The 20,987-nt window shown below is 41.7% G+C and overlaps 1 protein-coding gene across 11 annotated transcripts in view; it reads right to left on the minus strand.

Moving 5' to 3' along the window:
* DMD (dystrophin) overlaps positions 1 to 20,987 on the minus strand; it is a 1,858,252-nt gene that overhangs the window by 1,454,119 nt on the left and 383,146 nt on the right. The window lies entirely within an intron of this gene.

A 20,987-nucleotide genomic window follows, 5' to 3' on the forward strand; every position in this document is an offset into this window, starting at 1 on the left:
CGGGGACCAGGTGAAGTATATGCTCCAGCCAGCCGCCCGCAGCCCCTTTAACACCCCCCGCAGCCCTGGCAGCCCGATCGCTCCCCCCCCCCCGCAGCACTGATCACTCCCCTGCAGCCCCAATCGCCCCCCTGCAGCCCCAATCGGGCGGCCGGGGCTGCAGGGAGGTGATTGGGGGGGGGGGCTGCGAGCGATTAGGGCTGCGGGGGGGGCAATCGGGGCTGCGGGCGGCTGGCTGGAGCATATACTTCACCTGGTCCCAGCTCCGGCTTGCTGAAGACACTGGGAACTGCCGAAGCAAGCCGGGATCAGGTGAATTGTCAGCTCCGGCGGCCGTGGGGTTAATGGGGTGGGCTGCAGACAAACTCGCAGCAGGGATGTACATCCCTGCTGCCGGTTTGTCTGCCATTGAAAGTATAGGTCCGGGATCTGCAGCGAGGACTCGCTGCAGATCCGCCAAGTAGGTTTGTAGCCTAATGATTCTTTTTTACACCAACTAGACAGACCACTACAGACATAATCCTAAAATAATTATTGTTAACAAATCATCTGGACTTGATATACCTCCAGCATGTATTTCACACTACAGATAAGGGTTTTATCTACTTTTCAAGAGTACAGTAAATCTGATTACATCCACCTTTCAAGTACATATCCTTTTTCAAGAGTTTATGTAGTATAAACATTGTACCTGGTGAAATAAATATTCACTTTAAATTGCATTGGCAGTTTTTCTGGTGCCCTCACACATAGGCTTTTTGTGGCCCTTTTTATGCCACAAAAAATGCCAATGCGGTGCATGTACGTTTTTTTCTGGCGTTAATTCTAGCGTTTTTGACTTTATGTGTGAATAATCTTCTTTGTGGTTTAGGCGTTTTAGCGTGCTGAACTTTTTTTTCCTTTGCCATAACATAACCTAGCTGCTGGACCACGAAAGGTGACAAAAACGCCAGGGAAAAAAATGCAATACACACAGCAATGGCGTTTTTGAGACAACCAGAACAATCCCATTGGAGTCCATGGTTGAAAAAATGCCAGAATTTGCTGAAAAAAACACCTACCACTCAGCATGCTGATTTGAAAAAACTGCCACAGAGCCTGAAAAACTCCAGAATGAGAGAAAAAAATGCCACCCCCAAAACACGCCATATGTGCAAGGCAGATCATAAACTTCCATTGACTCCCTTCTAACATCTGGACGCTGGCGTTTTTGCAAAAAATAAATAAATAAATGCCATGGCGTGTTTTTTTTTCTCCCATAAAAGAGGCAGTGTGAAGGCAGCCTTTTGGAGGTTTAAAAAATGCTACACAAAAAGGATGTGTGAGGGCACCCTTATCCTTTAAAAAAAAGAAAAGAAACTGTGAAAAAGAGAGAGAAAATTAGCACTTACCAGAAGTTTTAAGTCCTAATTTTAACTCCACTTATTTACAGCCACAGAGTAGGCAAGCACACACAGCAAGAAGTGAAGCCTGATTATAGCACCTGAGATAATTTAACCCCGCCCCTAGGAGCACAACAGGCTAGAGAAAAAAAAAAGTGTTTGAAATTGTTTAACCCCTTAAGGACTGAGCCAATTTTCTTTCATGTGCTTTCATTTTCTCCCCCTTGTGCGCTTGCATTTTTCACCTACATGAGTCCTTATTTTTTGATACACCAATTATACTTTGCAAAGACAGACTTAATTTTTCCATTAAATATGCTGCAAAAAAAAGAAAAAAAATCATATGTGCAGTGAAATTGAAAAAAAAAAAAGGTCAGTTCTTTTCATTTTAGGGGGTTTCATATTTTGTAATTTGCTTTTTGGTAAAAATGACGTTTTTTTCTATGCTTCTCAAGTCAGTACAATTACAATGATAGTTAATTTGTATTACTTTTATTTTATTGGATAGCTTTTAAAAAATTAAAACCTTATTTTAACAAAACAAAAGTTCTTCAAATTGTTCTATTCTGATCCTTATCATTATTTTGTATATGGGGCTGTGTGAGGTGTTATTTTTGTACCACGATCTGTACTTTTTATCAGTACCTTGCTTACTTTTCATTCCAATTTACTGGATTTGATGTGACAAAAAAATCAGCAATTTTGCACTTTGGCATTCTCTCATGCTTAAGCTGTTTACTGTGTGAGATCAGGAATGCGATAATTTAATAGTTTGGGCCATTATGCAAAAATACCAAATTTATTTATAAAATAGAAAAGGGGGGGGGGGATTTAAAGTTTAACTTTGTCATTTTTTTTATTAATGAGAAAGTAAACTTATACAGCATTTACTGAGGAGATTAGTGCTGGATTACAATGGGCTACTGGAGCCCATTGTAATTCATCACCGAGCCAGAATAAGCATCATTGCAATGCTGAGGTCTGGCCACGTAAGATGAAGGGATCGGCCCTCCGTGATCGCCTCAAATAGACACCGGGGATGGCTTCTTACAACCATTTAAATGTAGCTGTCAGCTTTGACAGCTGCATCTACATGGCTCTCTCTCTAGCTCTCTCTGTTTTACCTTAGTACACTTGTCATGTGATATTGAGAGGTTAAACTATATTAGTTCTAAGACTATCTGCTGCAGTAATCTAGACAATAAAATTGCACTAAACAAATAATATACTCAGCCACTGCAAGCTCACAGAATTACAAGGAGCTCAAGAAACTTCTTTTTAACTCCACTTATTCACAGCTACTTAGCAGCAAGCGACAGAGTGAGCAAGCTCTCATAACAATGAGGATATCTGAAGATTTTTTTTTTCCAGCCCAGGTGCCTGTCCTGGTGCTGAGTTCACATTCTAGTGCTACTTCTGTGTGTTACTATTCCAATCTTGTTGTATCTAGACCCAGTCAAGGGTCCACTTTCTTATGCTGTTACTGCATCAATGTTCCTATCTTGTCTTCTCTGTGGCATTTAGCTGAAATTTAGCCATTCTGGGGACTGTAACCTAGCTATACCCCACCCTAGACTTTTAAGCACAGTTTACAGGTAATCTTGAGTAACTTGCAAAAATATTTGGGTTCGGCAACATTTTCTGAATAAGAGTGCTTGGCATTTCCCAGCAGCTGGAGAAGTTGGATGCCACTCTAGTCATGAAAAGGAGGTGTTACACCTTGCTGCACTTCAGGAGTATGGGACTTTCTGTACTACAGAGTAGAGATGAGCGAATACTATTCGATCGAACAGCTATTCGATTGAATGGTACACTACTCAAGGTATTCAACCCCAGTCGAATATTCGTGCTAATGCGCAGTTTGCCTCCCACATCCCCTGGCACTTTTTTCCAGCAAATAATCATGCAGGGGGTATGGACAGGCACTAGGAGTAGGCAAAACCTCTAACTGTGATTAGCTGGCTAAACCATGTGACCTCCGGAATAAAAGAATAGTGATTTGAGATTTGTGTCATTTGCTGGTTGGAACTAGAGAGGTACAGTCTGTAAAGCAGGGAGAGGAAGGTTTTAGGTTAAGTTAGGTAGGAAGGGACCACCAAAAGCCCTTGTTAGGGCTGAAACTATATAAAAACAGACATTTACAAGCTGTTGTGAGACAGGCAGTGTGTCTACACTGTATAAGCATTTGTGAGACAGGCAGTGTGTATACACAGTGTGTATACCCACTGATAGTGTATACGGCTGTATACTGTAATTGTGGAATAATACCTTTTATCTTGCTACCACAAATTTGCACAGTCTGTGTCCAGTGAAGGCGCTGACCAGGTCTTTATTTTTATTGTTGTAAAAAATTTTTATATCTGGTATACGGCTGTATACTGTAATTGTGGAATAATACCTTTAATCTTGCTACCACAAATTTGCGCAGTCTGCGTCCAGTAAAGGCGCAGACCAGCCCTTTATTCCTATTGTTGTAAAAACAATTCTTTATACACTATACGGCTTTCTACAGTGTGTGGGATAATATAGCTATCTAACCTCTAGAGATTTGCTCAGTCTGCGTCCAGGGAAGTCGCTGACCAGCCCTTTATTTCTATTGTTGTAAAAACAATTGGCAATTGGTGTTGGCATCATTTCCTGAGGTTTCATTGTGCACTTGGTGACCTCCTGGTGGTCGAATCTTGATTTCCTGGTCCCAAGGATTTTTCTCTCATAGACTATAATGGGATTCGATATTCGATGGAATATTCGAATATCGGGAGCTATTTAAATCGAATCCAATCAAATTGAATATTTCACTATTCGCTCATCTCTACTACAGAGTAAAAGCATTTTATGTTGTGGAAGCACAGACAGATATGAAAGGTTACACGTGTCTCCTTGACCTAAAAGTTATCTAAGGCTGGGTTCACACTGCCTTTTTGCAATCCATTTTTTTTTTTTTTTTTTCAAAAAAAGGATGAAAAAAAAAAAACGGATGCATTTGTGTGCATCTGTTTTGATCCGTTTTTCCATTGACTTCCATTATAAAAAAAATAAAAAACGATCAAAACGGATGCGGTTTTTTACGCACAATAAAGTACTGTTGACACTACTTTTTTGACCGTTAAAAAAAACACATGTAGGATGTTGAAAACGCAGTGTGAACCTAGCCTAATAGTGACAGCATTTTGGAACGTGAATTGCAGCTTGCAGATTACCTTTAAAGAAGCAGTTCACAAAAAAATATTACCCCCCCCCCCCCGTAGGCTCGTATACTCACGTATACTTACGGCTGATGATCGGTGTCCCACGGCGCGGCTTTGTTTCTGTCCCGTGATGCCATACAGATCCGCACTCACATCCGCCTCTGCAGTGACTCCTTTTCTCTGTCTTGTAAATGAAGTCACGCGCTTCCATAGAGAATGTAAAGGAAGTGTCTGAGATCTGGCATATAATCACAGGACAGAGAAGAAGAGTCACTGCAGAGATGGATGTGAGCATGCGTCGGATTTGAATGGCGCTGCGGGACCGGGACAAAGCCGCGCTGCGGCACACCGATCAGCTGCCGTTAGTATATGTGACAAAGCCTAACGCGAGAGTGGGGGGGGGGCGCAATATCATCTTTTTGGGAACTGCTTCTTTAAGCATCTCTGGGATGTACTGGAAAAAATAGTGTAATCCATGGAGGTCGCACCTTACTACATACAGGACCTACAGGATAGGTTACCTTTATGCCAAATACTACAGGACATCTGTAGTACGGGAATTCCTATCTAGCACATTTGTGGCATATCCATCAGATACGCCATAATTGTCCTTTAGATGGGTTATCACCTATGGGCCCCATATAGTTTTTTAGATTTGGGGCTTCCTGGCCCCCTCCAGCCTGGTTGCAGTCAATGCAGGTAGATGGGGAGCTGAAAACAGTGGTACCTGGGGAATCCTAATACCATGATGGGAACACCCCTATAATATTTTAAGTTAATTGATGTATTGTAGTTGATGTTGAATAGTTTGTTTTCTATATTTGATGTCCCTTTAATAGTTTACAGACATCAAAGATTTTTAAACATGAAAAGCATTTAACAACATAAATACCATGCTTTATATGTCACTTATAACAATGGTAATATTTGATTACTCTAAATAGTAATGAAGCCATTACTTTTGATATTTATTCAGGAATTCTTGAAGCATTAGTCTTTACCAACTACCAGTAAGAAGAAGAAAAGCATTCATTCTTACTTTTTCAGAAGTAATTTGTTTGAAAGAGTCATTTGTGTCACAAACAATGTTGCATTCATGAATATTTAATAAAATTATATTCAAAAGAGACATTGCAAAAAAGAATTTAGTAAATAAAAAAATAACATCAACTAAAATGGGGAACTCCATGGCTATTATTGCTTTACATATTTTCAACATGTGGTAAGTGATCGCAGTAATAAATATTTAACAATACTGCAGTGTGTCTCATTCACAGGGAAGCTATGAAATAGTTGTTATTCTGCCTGAGTAGAAATCACTTTCTTGAAGAGTCATCGCTACAGAGCACAAAATTTGCTGTCAATCAACTAGATTATAATTACAATAATGAATGCCTTATAGAGGATTTCTAAAAATACTTCTGCATCTGAAGAGCTCAAAAGAAAACTGAGCAAGCATTACAACAATATTCCAGAAAGCTATTAGCTATGATACTTTAATCTGCCAGCCATCACATTTATCAATAAAGGATTCTCTAGCAAAGAGTCAGTAGGCATATTACCTAGGCCAGTGCACCAGAATTCTTACTCAGTTTGCACCAAAAAACTAGTGAAAAAGACACATTGATTTGTTTTAGTATAGACTGTGGTATAAATTCTCAAGAAATATGGAACTGAAGATTGATACATTTCCACAAGCCTCAAACAGATGAATAAAAACAAGCATAGAACATTCTGCAACAAATCTGCCATATGTGAATATACCCTAGGCCAGTGCACCAGAATTCTTACTCAGTTTGCACCAAAAAACTAGTGAAAAAGACACATTGATTTGTTTTAGTATAGACTGTGGTATAAAGCCTCATACAGATGAATAAAAACAAGCATAGAACATTCTGCAACAAATCTGCCATATGTGAATACACCCTTAGACTATGGCAAACTATATCCTTCAAGAGACAGGACTATACCCCTTCAAGAGACAGAGATTACATGCCTCTGTCTCACATTGAATTTGCTGAGCACAGGCTGATGATGCAGACTTAACGGGGCAGGACGTGATGTCACAGGAGGCTTGGCTGGATCTTGTCTCCCACCACCCTGAGTGATCCACCATCTCTGACCAGCCCCTCCAGGCTACACCTGAGCAGGCAAGGACTGACAGAAGCAGCTTCTGCAACTTCACTTATTGTGGGGCTCAACTTCAAAGATATAGGATACTTCATCATATTACGAAATGAGAAAATGAGAAATGAGAAAAAAAAAATGAAAAAGTTCTTTATTCCAATATCATTGTTACATGTAGTAACAGCATTCTGTGTGGGTGAGACCACAATGAAATAATAAAGTACTGCAATTAAATCTGTAACACAATCAAACTGAAATGAGTGAACACAGCCTAGATGTTCTGCAACAGCTTTGGGTGGGGAATGAGCAGGGTGGAGGACTATGATGAACAGCTGAGGGAAAGCAATGAATTCTGGAACCTGTAGTACTGTGTACAACTGCTCAAACAGGAAGTACAGCCACAAAATATACAATGGAGACCCCCCCCCAAAAAAAAAAAAATAAAAAAAATAAATTGATTTTTGGTAGTTTCAAAACTAGGTTAGACAAGTAAGGAATGCTTTATGCTTCTGCAGCTGGTTTATTTTACTTTTTTACCTCTACCTAAAGTTCCCCTTTAAGTGCCGGCCCACAGCTCCTTCCAAAACAAAGAAGTTGGGTGCTGTTCTAGAGATCCCCAGGGGGGGCAGAGGTCAGCCCCCCCCCTGCAATCTCGCATTTGTCCCCTATCCTGGGGATTGAATTAGATAACTCTGGCAAACAATTTAACACTGTGTGTTTTTTGTTGAAATTATAACATGCGTTTTTGTTTAATTGATTAACTTACATCAAAAGGAGTGAGGTGAAAAGCGTCACCAATCAAGGCAAAAAAAATGTTAAAAGTGCTATCTGTATCTGCAGACTACGCATGTGTGAATTAGGCCTAATGCTAAGTTCACAGAATAAAATAAAACCAAAATATATTACCATAATATTGCATCTATATTTTGAATCTAATAATATGCCACATTATATAAATATGTGTGTGCACAGACTGATTTTTTTCCCATACATTTTAATGTAGCACATTAGTACATACAAAATATGGCCAAAATATGACCTGTATTTTACTTCTTTTTTTATTGTGTGAACATATTGCCTCAGACAATTCAGCAGCCTAAGGCAAATCTACCATTTACCATAATAAATATTTTTTTTCATATGACCTGGTTGGCACTGGCACATGAATCGTGGTGGTTCTGTCCATTTTTCAAACCACCACCAAATAGGGCCATTTGGTGTACTGGACATGGGCCCTGGGTGACGTAGCTCCTTCAGAATCAAGTCTGGCCGTGTGACCCAGGGGAGAAGATATGGGTGGACTTAAGGTGCTGGGCCCTTGTCCAGTGCATCGAGAAGCCCTATTTTCATACAGAGAAACTGGCAGGTCGGCAGGAACCGGTGGCAGTTTGAAAAATGGACGACCCCACCGCGATCTAAGCTCTGATGCCGACTAAGCCATAGAGGAAAAAAAAAAAGAAGTGGTACATTCACTTTAAGGTAAGTAATTGCAGAAAGGAAAACACTTGTGGAAGAGGTAGACAAAGTTGTCAGCATGATTTTTCCTTTTAATTCAACATGCCGGATCTTTCTTTTTTCAAAACCAACTTTTCAACTTATTAATACTTTCCCTGTACCTATCCTTACATGAAAAGCTCTGAAACAGTTTTAAAAAGTATATATTCAGGCTTAGCTCAGCTGATTTTCCATATATTTCTGTAATAGGGAATCTAATAGCAGGTTAGGGCACCCTAATGTGCTGATAGATCCTTATAGGAGATGTTATACTGCAGCATATTGCGCTTGGTTCACTTATTTTATTGATATGCACATGAAGTCATTTAATGGTTCCACATAAGGATTGGGTAAGAATGCTGTAACCTGCTGATTCCCTTGAAGGGGTTATATCAATAAATATACTTTTCACTGTTTCTTTATATTACTTCATGATTCACATATATTTTTTGAAAAACGCTTTACCCATGAAATGTTGCTTTATGGCTGTATTTCACCTTGATAAAGTGCATTCAACTGCAAGCTTTGGGTCTTTATAATAACTTTACTCTTTGTGCAGTAAGCCCTGCGTTGTGTCTTTGTATACAGCATGTGGTTTTGCAGATTTGGCAGTAATCACAAAGGTGTCATCACTGTAAGCCAGACAGCAGCTTATTAATAGGGATACATTTAACCAACTGTAAGTGTGTTATATCTGCGGCTATTTAAACTCGTATTACCCGTGAACATTGGTTGAGTTTGCATATTATTCTAAGCATGCTTTTCACTTTTTTAATAAACAAATTTTCACACTTCAGTGCTCTTGGCTGGTATTATAGTCCTTCTTTCAATTTCTTTATAGCTTGAATGATTGCTGCTTATTCTGCCCTCCAGCTAACACCTATGAATTTGTTGAAGATAGAGACTTAGAACACTGGAGATTTTATAGGTATTGCATAAAAGTACTTGATATGACAATATACATTTTAGGAAAGAATAAACAGCAGCAGCCAACAGTAACAGCTATCAATTAGTGTCTCTTGACATTTGTTTTTAATGACTCGCTGAATTCAAAAGAGTCTACTGGATTTTTATTATAGGTACACTTCAACTGTGAGGCAGAATTTATAACAAATTCGGAAAAAAAAACAAAAAAAACAACATTGTTTAAAGGTACAGAGTTGTTTTCTGTAGTTTGTGACCAAGTTGGCACACATTGCAGAGATATTGTCCTACTCTTCCATACAGATCCCAGATGCTCCCTCCTAAGATTTCCTATTGGGTTCAGGTCTGAAGACAATCAATCCTCCTTCAATACAGTGCAATCATCCTGTCCTCTTTGGAGAAGACTCCCCCCCCCCACAGTAGGATGTTTCCACCCCCCATGCTTCACATTTGGGATTCTATTCTTGGGGTTGTATTCATTGGTCATTGGTGAACTTCAAACGGGCGTAGACATGTGCTGGTGTGAGCAGGAGGACCTTATGTGGCCTGCAGGATTTTAATCTAAGACGGGATAGTGTGTTACTAACAGTACTACTGTAACAGTATTTGAGACTCAGACTTCTTGATGGTAAGTGATTAAATGGTTATTTCATGCAATAAAATGCAAATTAATTATTTAAAAATCATATTTAAATTTCTATACATTTTTTAAATAGATTTTGTCTCTCATATTTGAAGTGTACCTACGACAAACAAAAAATACAGACCTCCATTGTAGGTGGGAAAACTTGCAAAATCTGCAGAGTATCAAATACATATTTTCCCCACTCTATCTATCTATCTATCTATCTATCTATCATTTACATATTCACTATTATATTCTACAACATTATAATATCAGGGACTATACACAGAAATTAGTCAAGTGTGTAATTTTTTTGTTTTATCACAAAAGTAGAGATATAACATATTTTAACATGATGCAGAATTATATTGCTAAATGCATTTATTTAAGCAAGAGTTATTTTCAACAGTCCTTTCCCTTTATTATTGCTTATTTTCTATGGAAACATAACTAGAACAAGATCTGCTTACTTCCTTTATTAATAATGGCAACTGTCAGGGATGAGGGGCTTTAGTATAATTTTAGGACACAGAGAGGATAGTGTTAATATAATTCTCAATAACACATGATTTACAAAATGCTGATGTTGCTCATCAGGTTGGGTCACTCTGACCCATCCTCAGGACACTTATCTATGTTCTGGTCTACAGAACATTGATAGAGAGCTACAGAGACATCATAATTAAAGATAACTTGATTGAATAAACAGTAACAAACTGAAAAGCGGGGAATCGATCGATACCAACCTTTAACCAACCATGATTGGATGTTATTCTTATTAATTTCCCTTACTCTGCAAATAAGATGTTTACTCATATTGATCACACTGCGCATGACCGGATATAATCACATGACTTCATCTATGGAAAATACCTAAAGATTCTGTGTTAATGTTTAATGAAGTGTACACCCCGCAAGGGGTATAAAAGAAGATGACTTTGTTGCAATAAACATGCTGCTACTCAGAACCATCTCGAGTTGTCTGCATCCTTCTTGGCCAAGATGCCCCTTCAATCTGGCTACCATCCAATATACCTGAAGGTCTTACCTGAAGACCACCCTAACATTTTGGCGTCCCTGGGTGGGCGTGGCTACTCAGAAGGTTTCACATACCTGAGGATCCGGCAAGGAGGAAGAGGCTTTGGGGATCACAGAGCGCAATTTACCGGTGAAGGGTAAGACATTTGATGCTTACTTACATGCTCTGTGCCCCTCATAAGCTTCTAACTCAGCCGGGTCTGGGGTAAAGTATAGTTTGCTTTCTGTACGCCACGTCTAAACTTTGTTTTGGCAAAGAACCGTAGAATATCCGTGTGATAATCAAAGGTATATTGGATTGGAGTTTGTGTGTGTGTTTGTTTGTACTTTTCCCTCTGTTGAACTTTAGCTTAGGAGGTCAGCATCGTAACCACGCTCCTCACATGTCATGTTCAGGATAGTAGAAAGTCTGGAGAAGGTTTGGGTTGTGCTTGTATGTTTGGCTATAGTTTGTTTTGCTCTCTGGTTAATGTATAAGATCTATGGGTATGCTAAAGTAAACACCTTGTATGTACCATATCTGGTTCAGGGCAAAAGGGGATTTAGTGACAGGACTCTGGGGGAGTCCGCCTGATCAGGTCCTAAATCATATAAAGTCCACACACCTATAACTGATCAGTGCACTATAGTCAGTACTTAGGTAATAAGTTGTAGGACTAGGTTGACGTTCTTAGACACGTCAACCACAGGGAGGGTATCCCGGACACGCTGAAGCGACAGGCGGTCCAGGATACCAGGTGATCTGGACACGCTGAAGCGACAGGCGGTCCAGAGACACCACAGAGGGGGGGCATTCTGGACACGCTGAAGCGACAGGCGGTCCAGAATCCAAGGTGATCCAGACACGCTGAAGCGACAGGCGGTCTGGAAACACCACAGATAGCGGCTAGGAACATAGAGTGGTGACAATAATTCTAATAAGTTGATAGGGGACATACCCATAGCCAGAGAGACACAGGGGTAGCAGCACACCCAATATGGGGAAGTCAGCTAGTGCCAAGAGGAAGGAAGCTCCACAGGGTGAGGAGGAGATGTGGGATGCTGTAGAAATAGTTAAGAAGAGGAAAGGAAAGATGGCAGTAAAAGGTTCAAGCAAGTTGTTAAAAGGGCTAAGTATGTGCAGTGATCCACTAGACCCGTCACAGTGGTATTCCGCTATGACAACTAGTAAAGGGTGGATCAATGATAATGGGTTGAATATGCAAGCAAAGGCTTGGTCTGAGGTAGCAAAGGAGATGTACAATGAGGGTTGTTGGCAGAGAGAAGAGACTGCAGATGGTGTTAAGTATAAGAAAAAAGTTAAGGTCCCTTCCCCCTTCGCCTTGTCGACCATACATGTATCACCAGACTTATGGTTAGTGACAAATCACCTGTAAATCTGTTAGGCTCTGACGTGTTACAGGCCATTCAAGCACATATTGTTTATCACCCAGATGGTACAGTAGGATTAACATCTGGTGTCCCAGAAGAAGATCTCTGTAGAGTTTTTGCTTCCACACTTGTAACTAACTCTCACTCTATCTTTTTCACAGACCATCCTGACCTAGTACAGGTGCCTGACTGTCTGTGGGCAACGTCCAAAACTGATATTGGCCGCATGCCTGTGCCGCCTGTAATGATTAACTCAGATCAGACAATACCCATTAAGTGCTGCAGGATTGGGTCATTCAACACCCAGAGGTGGTGCTACTGCAGTATGTTGATGACCTCCTTCTTTGTGCCCCCAACAAACAAGTGTGTAGGGAATTTCACTACTGACACACCTTTCTTCCAAAGGATGTAAGGCGTCCAGGGAGAAATTGCAGTTCTGTGAGGAGAAGGTTGTGTTCCTAGGACATTGCATATCTACGGGGGTGAGACACTTGACTGAAGACAGGAAGAAGGCGATTGGCTTGCTGAACCCCCCAAGGGGGATCCGGCAACTCAGAACCTTCCTGGGCCTGGTGTCATACTGCAGGTCATGGATCCGCTCAGCATCCATGCTCATGCAACCGCTCTATGATTGTCTGGACACACAACCCTTCCACCTCACAGACCAAGCGATAGAAAGTTTCTACTCTTTGAAACTGGTTATCATGACAGCCCCGGCGCTAGGCACACCTGACTATGACAAACCATTCTCCTTGTACTGCACTGAAATGTCAGGACACGCTACTGCGGTCCTAGTCCTGAAACACGGTCAACAGAACAGGCCCATTGCCTACTATTCAGCATGACTGGACCCAGTTGCACGAGGCGCCCCTTCATGTGTACGGGCGGTAGCGGCTGTCTCCCTACTTCTAGATAAAGCTTCAGAGATTGTGCTTACCTACCCAGTTACAATCTACACTCCACATGACTTGCACAGCATTTTAAGCCGAGTACAGGTGAAACACATCTCTGTTGCCAGACAGCTGAGACTTCAGTGTGCCCTTCTCATGCCCCCAAATGTGACCCTAAAGTGCTGTATGACTCTGAATCCAGCCACTCTAATTCCCATTGACGTGGAGGATTCAAAGGGGGAAGGGACAGGGACAGCAGCCAAAAAGCCAATGTTCCTACAAGGTATGATGGAAGATGAGCTTTATGACATACACCACGAACATGACTGCATAGCCCTCATGGCCCAAGAAACATCAGGGTTCTCACATGTTTCCGATGTACCCATTACTAACCCAGATGTTCAGTTTTTTGTAGATGGCTCATGGAGCATCGGAGAGGACGGACGATTCTACACTGGGTATGCGGTGGTCACACAGCATGAGGTAGTAAAAGCGGAACCACTTCCCCCTCATGTGTCTGCACAAGAGGCGGAGCTGAGGGCACTCATTGAAGCGCTTAGAGGGGCAGAAGGAAAACGCGGCAACATATACACTGATTCTAGGTATGCTTTTGGGGTGGCTCATGACTATGGCCCCATATGGAAGGCAAGAGATTTTCTTACATCAGCAGGTACCCCCATAAAACATGGACACCTCATTAAAGAACTAATGGAGGCCTTAATGCTCCCAGACGAGGTGGCCATAATAAAGGTCAGAGCACACACAAAACTTGACACCGAAGAAGCGCGAGGGAATGATAAGGCGGACAGAGCAGCTAAAGAAGCAGCAAGGAAACCGAGGGAAAGGGAAACCCCGTCGCCTCTGCTAACCATGGTGAGTACCGAGAATAACCAGATGGACTTAAGTATCTTGCAGGCTTTAACCCGGCAAGCCACCGGGGAAGAGAAAAGGAGCTGGTCTAAGGCTGGAGCTCGGGAAGCTGATGGTCTGTGGAGAATAAAGACGCGGGTGTGTCTGCCAAGGTCCCTATACCCCATGATGGCACAAGCTGCTCACGGTCCAACTCATCTCTCAAAGAACGCTATGTGTGCTCTGATAGACAGACAGTGGTTCGCCCCCGGTTTCACAACTATTGCCGCAAAACTTGCCCAGTCCTGTCTCACCTGTGCACAACACAACCCCGGTAGTGTAGTGAAGGTACCACAAAAACACACACCAAAAGCCCTCTACCCGTTTCAACGACTGCAGATTGACTTCATACAACTGCCAAAGGTAAGCACGTATGAATATGTCCTTGTGTGTGTTGATCTCTTCTCAGGTTGGGTCGAAGCCTTTCCAATGGCACGAGCAAATGCAAAACAGACTGCTAGAAAACTGATGAGTGAGATCTTCAGCAGGTTTGGACTACCAGAAACCATAGAGTCCGATAGAGGTACCCACTTCACAGGAGAGGTAATGCAAAACGCAATGCAGATGCTAGGGGTAACACAAGCATTCCACACGCCCTATCACCCACAAGCCAGTGGGAAAGTTGAAAGACTAAATGGTACACTTAAGTTAAAGATCCAGAAGGCCTGTGAAGAATTAGGGAAACCCTGGACAGAATGTTTGCCAGTAGCACTATATTCCATTAGGTATACACCAAATAGAAAGACCAAACTGTCCCCCTTTGAAATACTGTTCGGCTCAGCACCAAGACTTGGACTGTACTTCCCCCAAACACTACAGTTACAGTGCGACAGTATCACCAGTTATGTCCAGAGTCTCCAGAAAAGACTCTCGGTTGTGCATAAACAAGTCTATGATTCTATTCCAGATCCTGACAGTCGAGAAGGAGCTCCTTCCCTCCAACCAGGTGATTGGGTGGTCGTGAAGCGGCACACTAGGAGACCACTGGAGCCAAGATTTCACAGTCCATTCCAGGTCCTCCTGATTACGGCCACTTCAGTAAAGTTTGAGGGAAAACCCAACTGGATCCACGCCAGTCACTGCAAGGTGGTGGAGCGGAAGGATGATCGTCCATCTGATGATGTTGGTGATCCTGACCCAAAGAAGCAAGACCTCTCTAATCACCAATGATGTGGAAAAAGGAGTGATACTGTGGTTTAACACTTCACATCCAGTAGCAACTTTCCGTTTTGACTTTTGTAGAATTGCAGAATACAGATGGATATGAGGCTAAATGGTTTGTGAATCAAGGGACAGCCAGAACTGACGTGTGGTGGTTATGTGGCGACATGAAGCTAAGGCAAAGACTTCCTTCAGCCTGGACGGGCAGCTGTACTTTAACTCAAGTACTGATGCCATTCCAAATAATCTCCTCAATAGGGGCCGGGGGGAATTGACAGCCTGGGTACAACCAACCTTGACGGAACCCCTAGACGACGTAGTAGACGGGCCAGACGCAGACGTTACCTCTTATCTATAAGAAAGCGTGAGGAGTCCCCAGCAGGATCCTTTGATTCAAGGGTCTATATAGATAGCATTGGGGTTCCTAGAGGGGTGCCGGATGAATTTAAGGCCAGAAATCAGATAGCCACAGGATTTGAATCCGTTTTCTTCTGGTGGTCTACAGTTAACAAAAATGTGGATTGGATAAACTATATATATTATAACCAGCAGAGATTCATAAATTTCACATGAGACGCACTTAGAGGACTGGCTGAGCAAATAGGGCCAACCTCTCTGATGACTTGGCAAAATAGAATGGCCCTAGACATGATACTTGCAGAAAAGGGAGGTGTTTGTAAAATGTTCGGAACTTATTGTTGTACTTTTATTCCCAACAACACAGCTCCTGACGGAAGTGTCACAAAAGCGATTGCTGGCCTCACAACCCTATCCAAGAAACTGGCGGAGAATTCTGGGATCGATAACCCTTTCACTGAGTGGCTGGAATCGTGGTTTGGGAAATGGAGCCACCTCGTATCCAGCCTATTCATCTCTGTGGCAATTGTGGCGGCGATTTTGGTAACTTGCGGATGTTGCTGTATCCCCTGCATTCGAGGCCTCATCCAACGGCTGATTGATGCTTCAATCAACAAGACCATGTATATGACAATCACCCCCTGCAACGACGAGAACTGCGAACTTGTTTAAGAGACAATACTAATATTAAATCATGCATACAGTAATTCATGAGATTATGATAATTCGGGTAATTGTGAATAAAGTGTTGATGTCTAACGCCCCCTGAAGGGAATCAAGTGAAGAGGTTAGGAAAGTCTTGCATGTGCCGCTAGGGCATGTGAGATACCTGAAGGAGGGATGGAGGACATCATCACTTAATCACAAAAGGGGGAGCTGTCAGGGATGAGGGGCTTTAGTATAATTTTAGGACACAGAGAGGATAGTGTTAATATAATTCTCAATAACACATGATTTACAAAATGCTGATGTTGCTCATCAGGTTGGGTCACTCTGACCCATCCTCAGGACACTTATCTATGTTCTGGTCTACAGAACATTGATAGAGAGCTACAGAGACATCATAATTAAAGATAACTTGATTGAATAAACAGTAACAAACTGATTAGCGGGGAATCGATCGATACCAACCTTTAACCAACCATGATTGGATGTTATTCTTATTAATTTCCCTTACTCTGCAAATAAGATGTTTACTCATATTGATCACACTGCGCATGACCGGATATAATCACATGACTTCATCTATGGAAAATACCTAAAGATTCTGTGTTAATGTTTAATGAAGTGTACACCCCGCAAGGGGTATAAAAGAAGATGACTTTGTTGCAATAAACATGCTGCTACTCAGAACCATCTCGAGTTGTCTGCATCCTTCTTGGCCAAGATGCCCCTTCAATCTGGCTACCATCCAATATACCTGAAGGTCTTACCTGAAGACCACCCTAACAGCAACCTTTCTCAGTACTCTCAGCAATTATGTTTATGCATGTATATTACTAAAGATGGTCATGTACATTAGCTAGCTTAAACAATAAAGATCTCTGAAAATGCCTGTCTACCATGGGTAGCCCATATCTCACAAGAGGTACTTCTATAATTACTCTGGGAATTGTAGTAATGAGCAACTGCTCAACCATGATGTGGAATTACAAAGTACAAAACTAAGATCTCCCAAACAAATAGATTTTTGTTGATTTTAGCACCTGGTGCAGACATGTAAGTGATGCTATATGCTTCTACACCATGTTAATTAATTTATTTCATTAATGTTAGACTGCCCCTAAGCATTCCATCAAGCTTAAATTTAGATGTTATTGGACATGGTCAAGCTTTAAAAAAAATAAAAAAAAATTGTCAGCAGTTCTGAAGTCTTCATGGATGATAAGTGTTAGAATTAGAGATGAGCGAACTCAGAACTGAGAGTAGGACCAGGGAAGCACTCACTGTGCAGACATCTAGGTGCCTGTCAAAAGAAGAACTTTAGATTCAAACTAGAGATGAGCGAACCAGGTTCGAGTTAATCAGAACCTGAACGTTCGGTATTTGATTAGTGGGGGCTGCTGAACTTGGATAAAGCCCTAAGGTTGTCTGGAAAACATGGATACGGCCAATGACTATATCCATGTTTTCCACATAGCCTTAGGGCTTTATCCAAGTTCAGCAGCCACCGTTAATCAAATGGCGAAAGTTCGGGTTCGGATGGACTTGAACCCGAACCCGTTTCGCTCATCTCTAGTTAGAATCTAAAGTTCCTCTTTTGACAGGCACCTAGATGTCTGCACAGTGACTGCCTCCCTGGTCCTACTCTCAGTTCTGAGTGACAGCTCTAAAGTCCATTTAGAAGATCATTACAGCTGTCACTTAGAGGAGGTGCTAGGGAAGTGCACATTTGTCTAGCCACCTATAATAAAGGATGCACCTCCTATGTATATATTAAAGAAAAAAGCAATAGGTGCTACATGTGCAGGATAATTTGCTCTGGAGGTGCCACAAACACAAGTGCACAATATGCACGGTGACCTGATAGGGTCTGATTGAATTATCTACACTTTATCTTGGCTTGCACACTGAAGCCAAGATGAAGTGTGCCTAGCACAAGAAACAATTGTCGCTCCCAGTGCAAGCACATGTTGTCTGTCCTCCCTCTCCCATGGAAGCTACTTTTTATATGTTGGATTGGACTGTCTAATAAAGAAAAAGACTTCAGCAGTGTGGTGAGTTGCCGTGGCTTCTTTCTACTCTTTTCTGAGCGATGTACTTTTAAACTTGCATTTAGCTCTGCAGTACCTTGAAGGTCTGTAGTTTTGTGTGCGTGTGTGTGTGTGTGTGGGGGTTGGTTACAGTTAGAGATGAGCGAATTTGCCGAAGTTCGGGTTCGTATGAACCTGAACTCTCGGTTTCTGATTCCCGCTGTCTGCAGCCTCCGTGAACAGGGTGGATACAGCGTAAGGACCGCCTGGAAAACTGGGATACAGCCTATGCCAATGTCTGTATCCCAGTTTTCCAGGCGGTCCGTAAGGCTGTATCCACCCTGTTCACGGAGGCTGCAGACAGCGGGAATCAGAAGCCGAGAGTTCTGGTTCATACGAACCCAAACTTTGGCAAATTCGCTCATCTCTAGTTACAGCTTGATGTGTTTTTCTGTCAATTGTGGCAAGCTTTGACATTTTACGACTAAACTTAGCAACTTTAGTCACTGAAGCTCCAACCAGACTCACATCAGAAATCATTCTTATTTGGAACTCTGTCAGGTCATACCCCTTTAACAAATATACAAATTTGTAGAACTGCACTTGCAATGAAGTTTATCAATATTAATTTAAGCTACATGTAATGGCAGGTGTTTTAGGAAGTGTTCTATTGATAAAAATATCAATATATTTGTGTAAGATCTCCTATAAGATATGGATATATCATGGAGCTGAGCTACAAAGTGCCCCAATGACTTCATTATATACTATGCACAAGTAAATCACTCGCCTTCACAGTCATGTGCAAGAGCATGCGCACGTGATCGCTCAGGCCATCTTCGAAATCAATTAAATCAATTTAAGTAAATATTAAAAAATAACTAATTTGTTTTTAGTTTCAATGTGACTGTATTCAACAAACTTTGGTATAAAAACCTTAAGAATAAAATGATATGGCTTTGAATGTTATATGGTGATTTAGGACTTGCCTACTCTTACTTGACTTACAAAAATAATGGACAACTGGCAAAATTGCTAAGGGACCATACCTGTTACAGAAATCAGTTGGATAAAATCAATTTATATAGAAGTGCTACAGTATATGCTGTCTAGAAAATATGCAATGAGTGAACAAAAACACTTGCTGTGAAAACAATGACATTGGATGCCAGGAGGAGAACTCAGGTCACTGTAACCTTGGGAGAGTCAGAGCCTTTCAAATGTCAAGAACTGAAAGGTTTATAAAAACACAAATCAAGAACTCTGTGTACTAGGTACAGTACTCAGAAAGCAACACTATAGATCAAGGCTATATATGTTGGTGCTGCTGCTGCTTTATAGTTTTAGTAGCTAGATATGTTTGTTTCCCAGTAGATTTGCATTATCACTTTATAGAAAGGATTATAATGAAGAGCTAATTAAGAGCTCCCAGCAATGCTTGAATTAGAATATGACAAATTTGACAACTCCACTTTTTCAATTAGACTAATAAATTAGGTATGTTGTTCTAAAGACTCATCATCTGTTCACCACATTAACTGCAAAGGAAAATTGTGCTTCATTCATATATGATGTTAATATGAGTGATTATGTGTGGAGTGGTTCGCCTTTAAAATAACACAATTACAGATGCTTCTTCACATAGAGTGGCACAATATTTTTGATGGTGCTAACTCTCAGAGGAGGCACAAATAGCCAAATGGCTACATTCCCAATAGGTGGCCCAACTGCCTGAACATTTATAGGCATGTACAAATGATTAATGGGTTGTCTATGAAGCTAATTTTCTACATTTAAATTCTGGCTTAGGTAAAAAAAAAAAAAAAATTTTTTTGTGCTGCTCCTATGTTTTTATTTTCTCAGGTTTGTGCAGCTGGATTTATCAAGACTTTTGATACATGGCTTTTGATAAATCCAGGGTATCAGGGCTGCTGCAGGCTAAAAAAAATTCATGCCAGCTCTGAGCTGGTGTATATTTTTAGGCTATGTTCACACGGCGTGAGAGACCGGCCATTCCGTGACTTAAGTACCGGCTGGATGATCTGTCCGGCCGCAGAACTCTGATGCGGGCGCATCACCGCGCGCCCTCATCAGAGCTTCCCCCTTCACACTATGGAGCGAGCAGCCGGAGCCGCTCGCTTCATAGTGTGAACTGACAGGGTTTCCTACGGCCGCAATTCATTGAATTGCGGCCGCAGAAAACTGACATGTCAGTTATTTGCGGGGCCGCACGGGATCCTGGACGGAGCGTATACGATGCGTATATGCTCCGGCCGGGATCCCATTGAAACTAAGGCATTGTTCCACCCCGCAAAAACTACGGCCGTTGTTTCTATCGGCAACAACGGCCGTAGTTTTATGTAGTGTGAACATAGCCTTAACCTAGTTTTGCCTTATCCATGTCAAAACGTGGAAAACAGTGCACCGGAAGGACAGACTTCCCTGCGCACAATGCCCTGCCCCCTCCCCACCCCTTCTTTGCCTAGATGGCAAACAGGGAGCAAACCAGCAAAAAAAATCCCTATTTTTATGCAAGGGGGTCCTTGCTCAAAAATTTGTGACTTTTTGCTGGTTTAGTGCAGAGCTTGATGCATCTGCCCTATTGCTTCAATGGGATTTCTCGTTCACCTCTGCCCTCCGCTCAAAGAATATGTTCATTCTTTGAGCACAGAGCGGAGGCGCACAAGAAATCCCATAGAAGCAATAGGACAGGCAGAATTTAAAGCGAAACCCACCACACAGACTCCGCTCATAAATTACACCCTTTTTATTAAGCGTTCATAGGCCCTGATGCAGTATGTTCTGAAAACCATCAGACGAACATCAGT

This window comes from Dendropsophus ebraccatus, chromosome 5 (genome assembly GCF_027789765.1).
Source record: "Dendropsophus ebraccatus isolate aDenEbr1 chromosome 5, aDenEbr1.pat, whole genome shotgun sequence".
Taxonomy (NCBI): domain Eukaryota; kingdom Metazoa; phylum Chordata; class Amphibia; order Anura; family Hylidae; genus Dendropsophus; species Dendropsophus ebraccatus.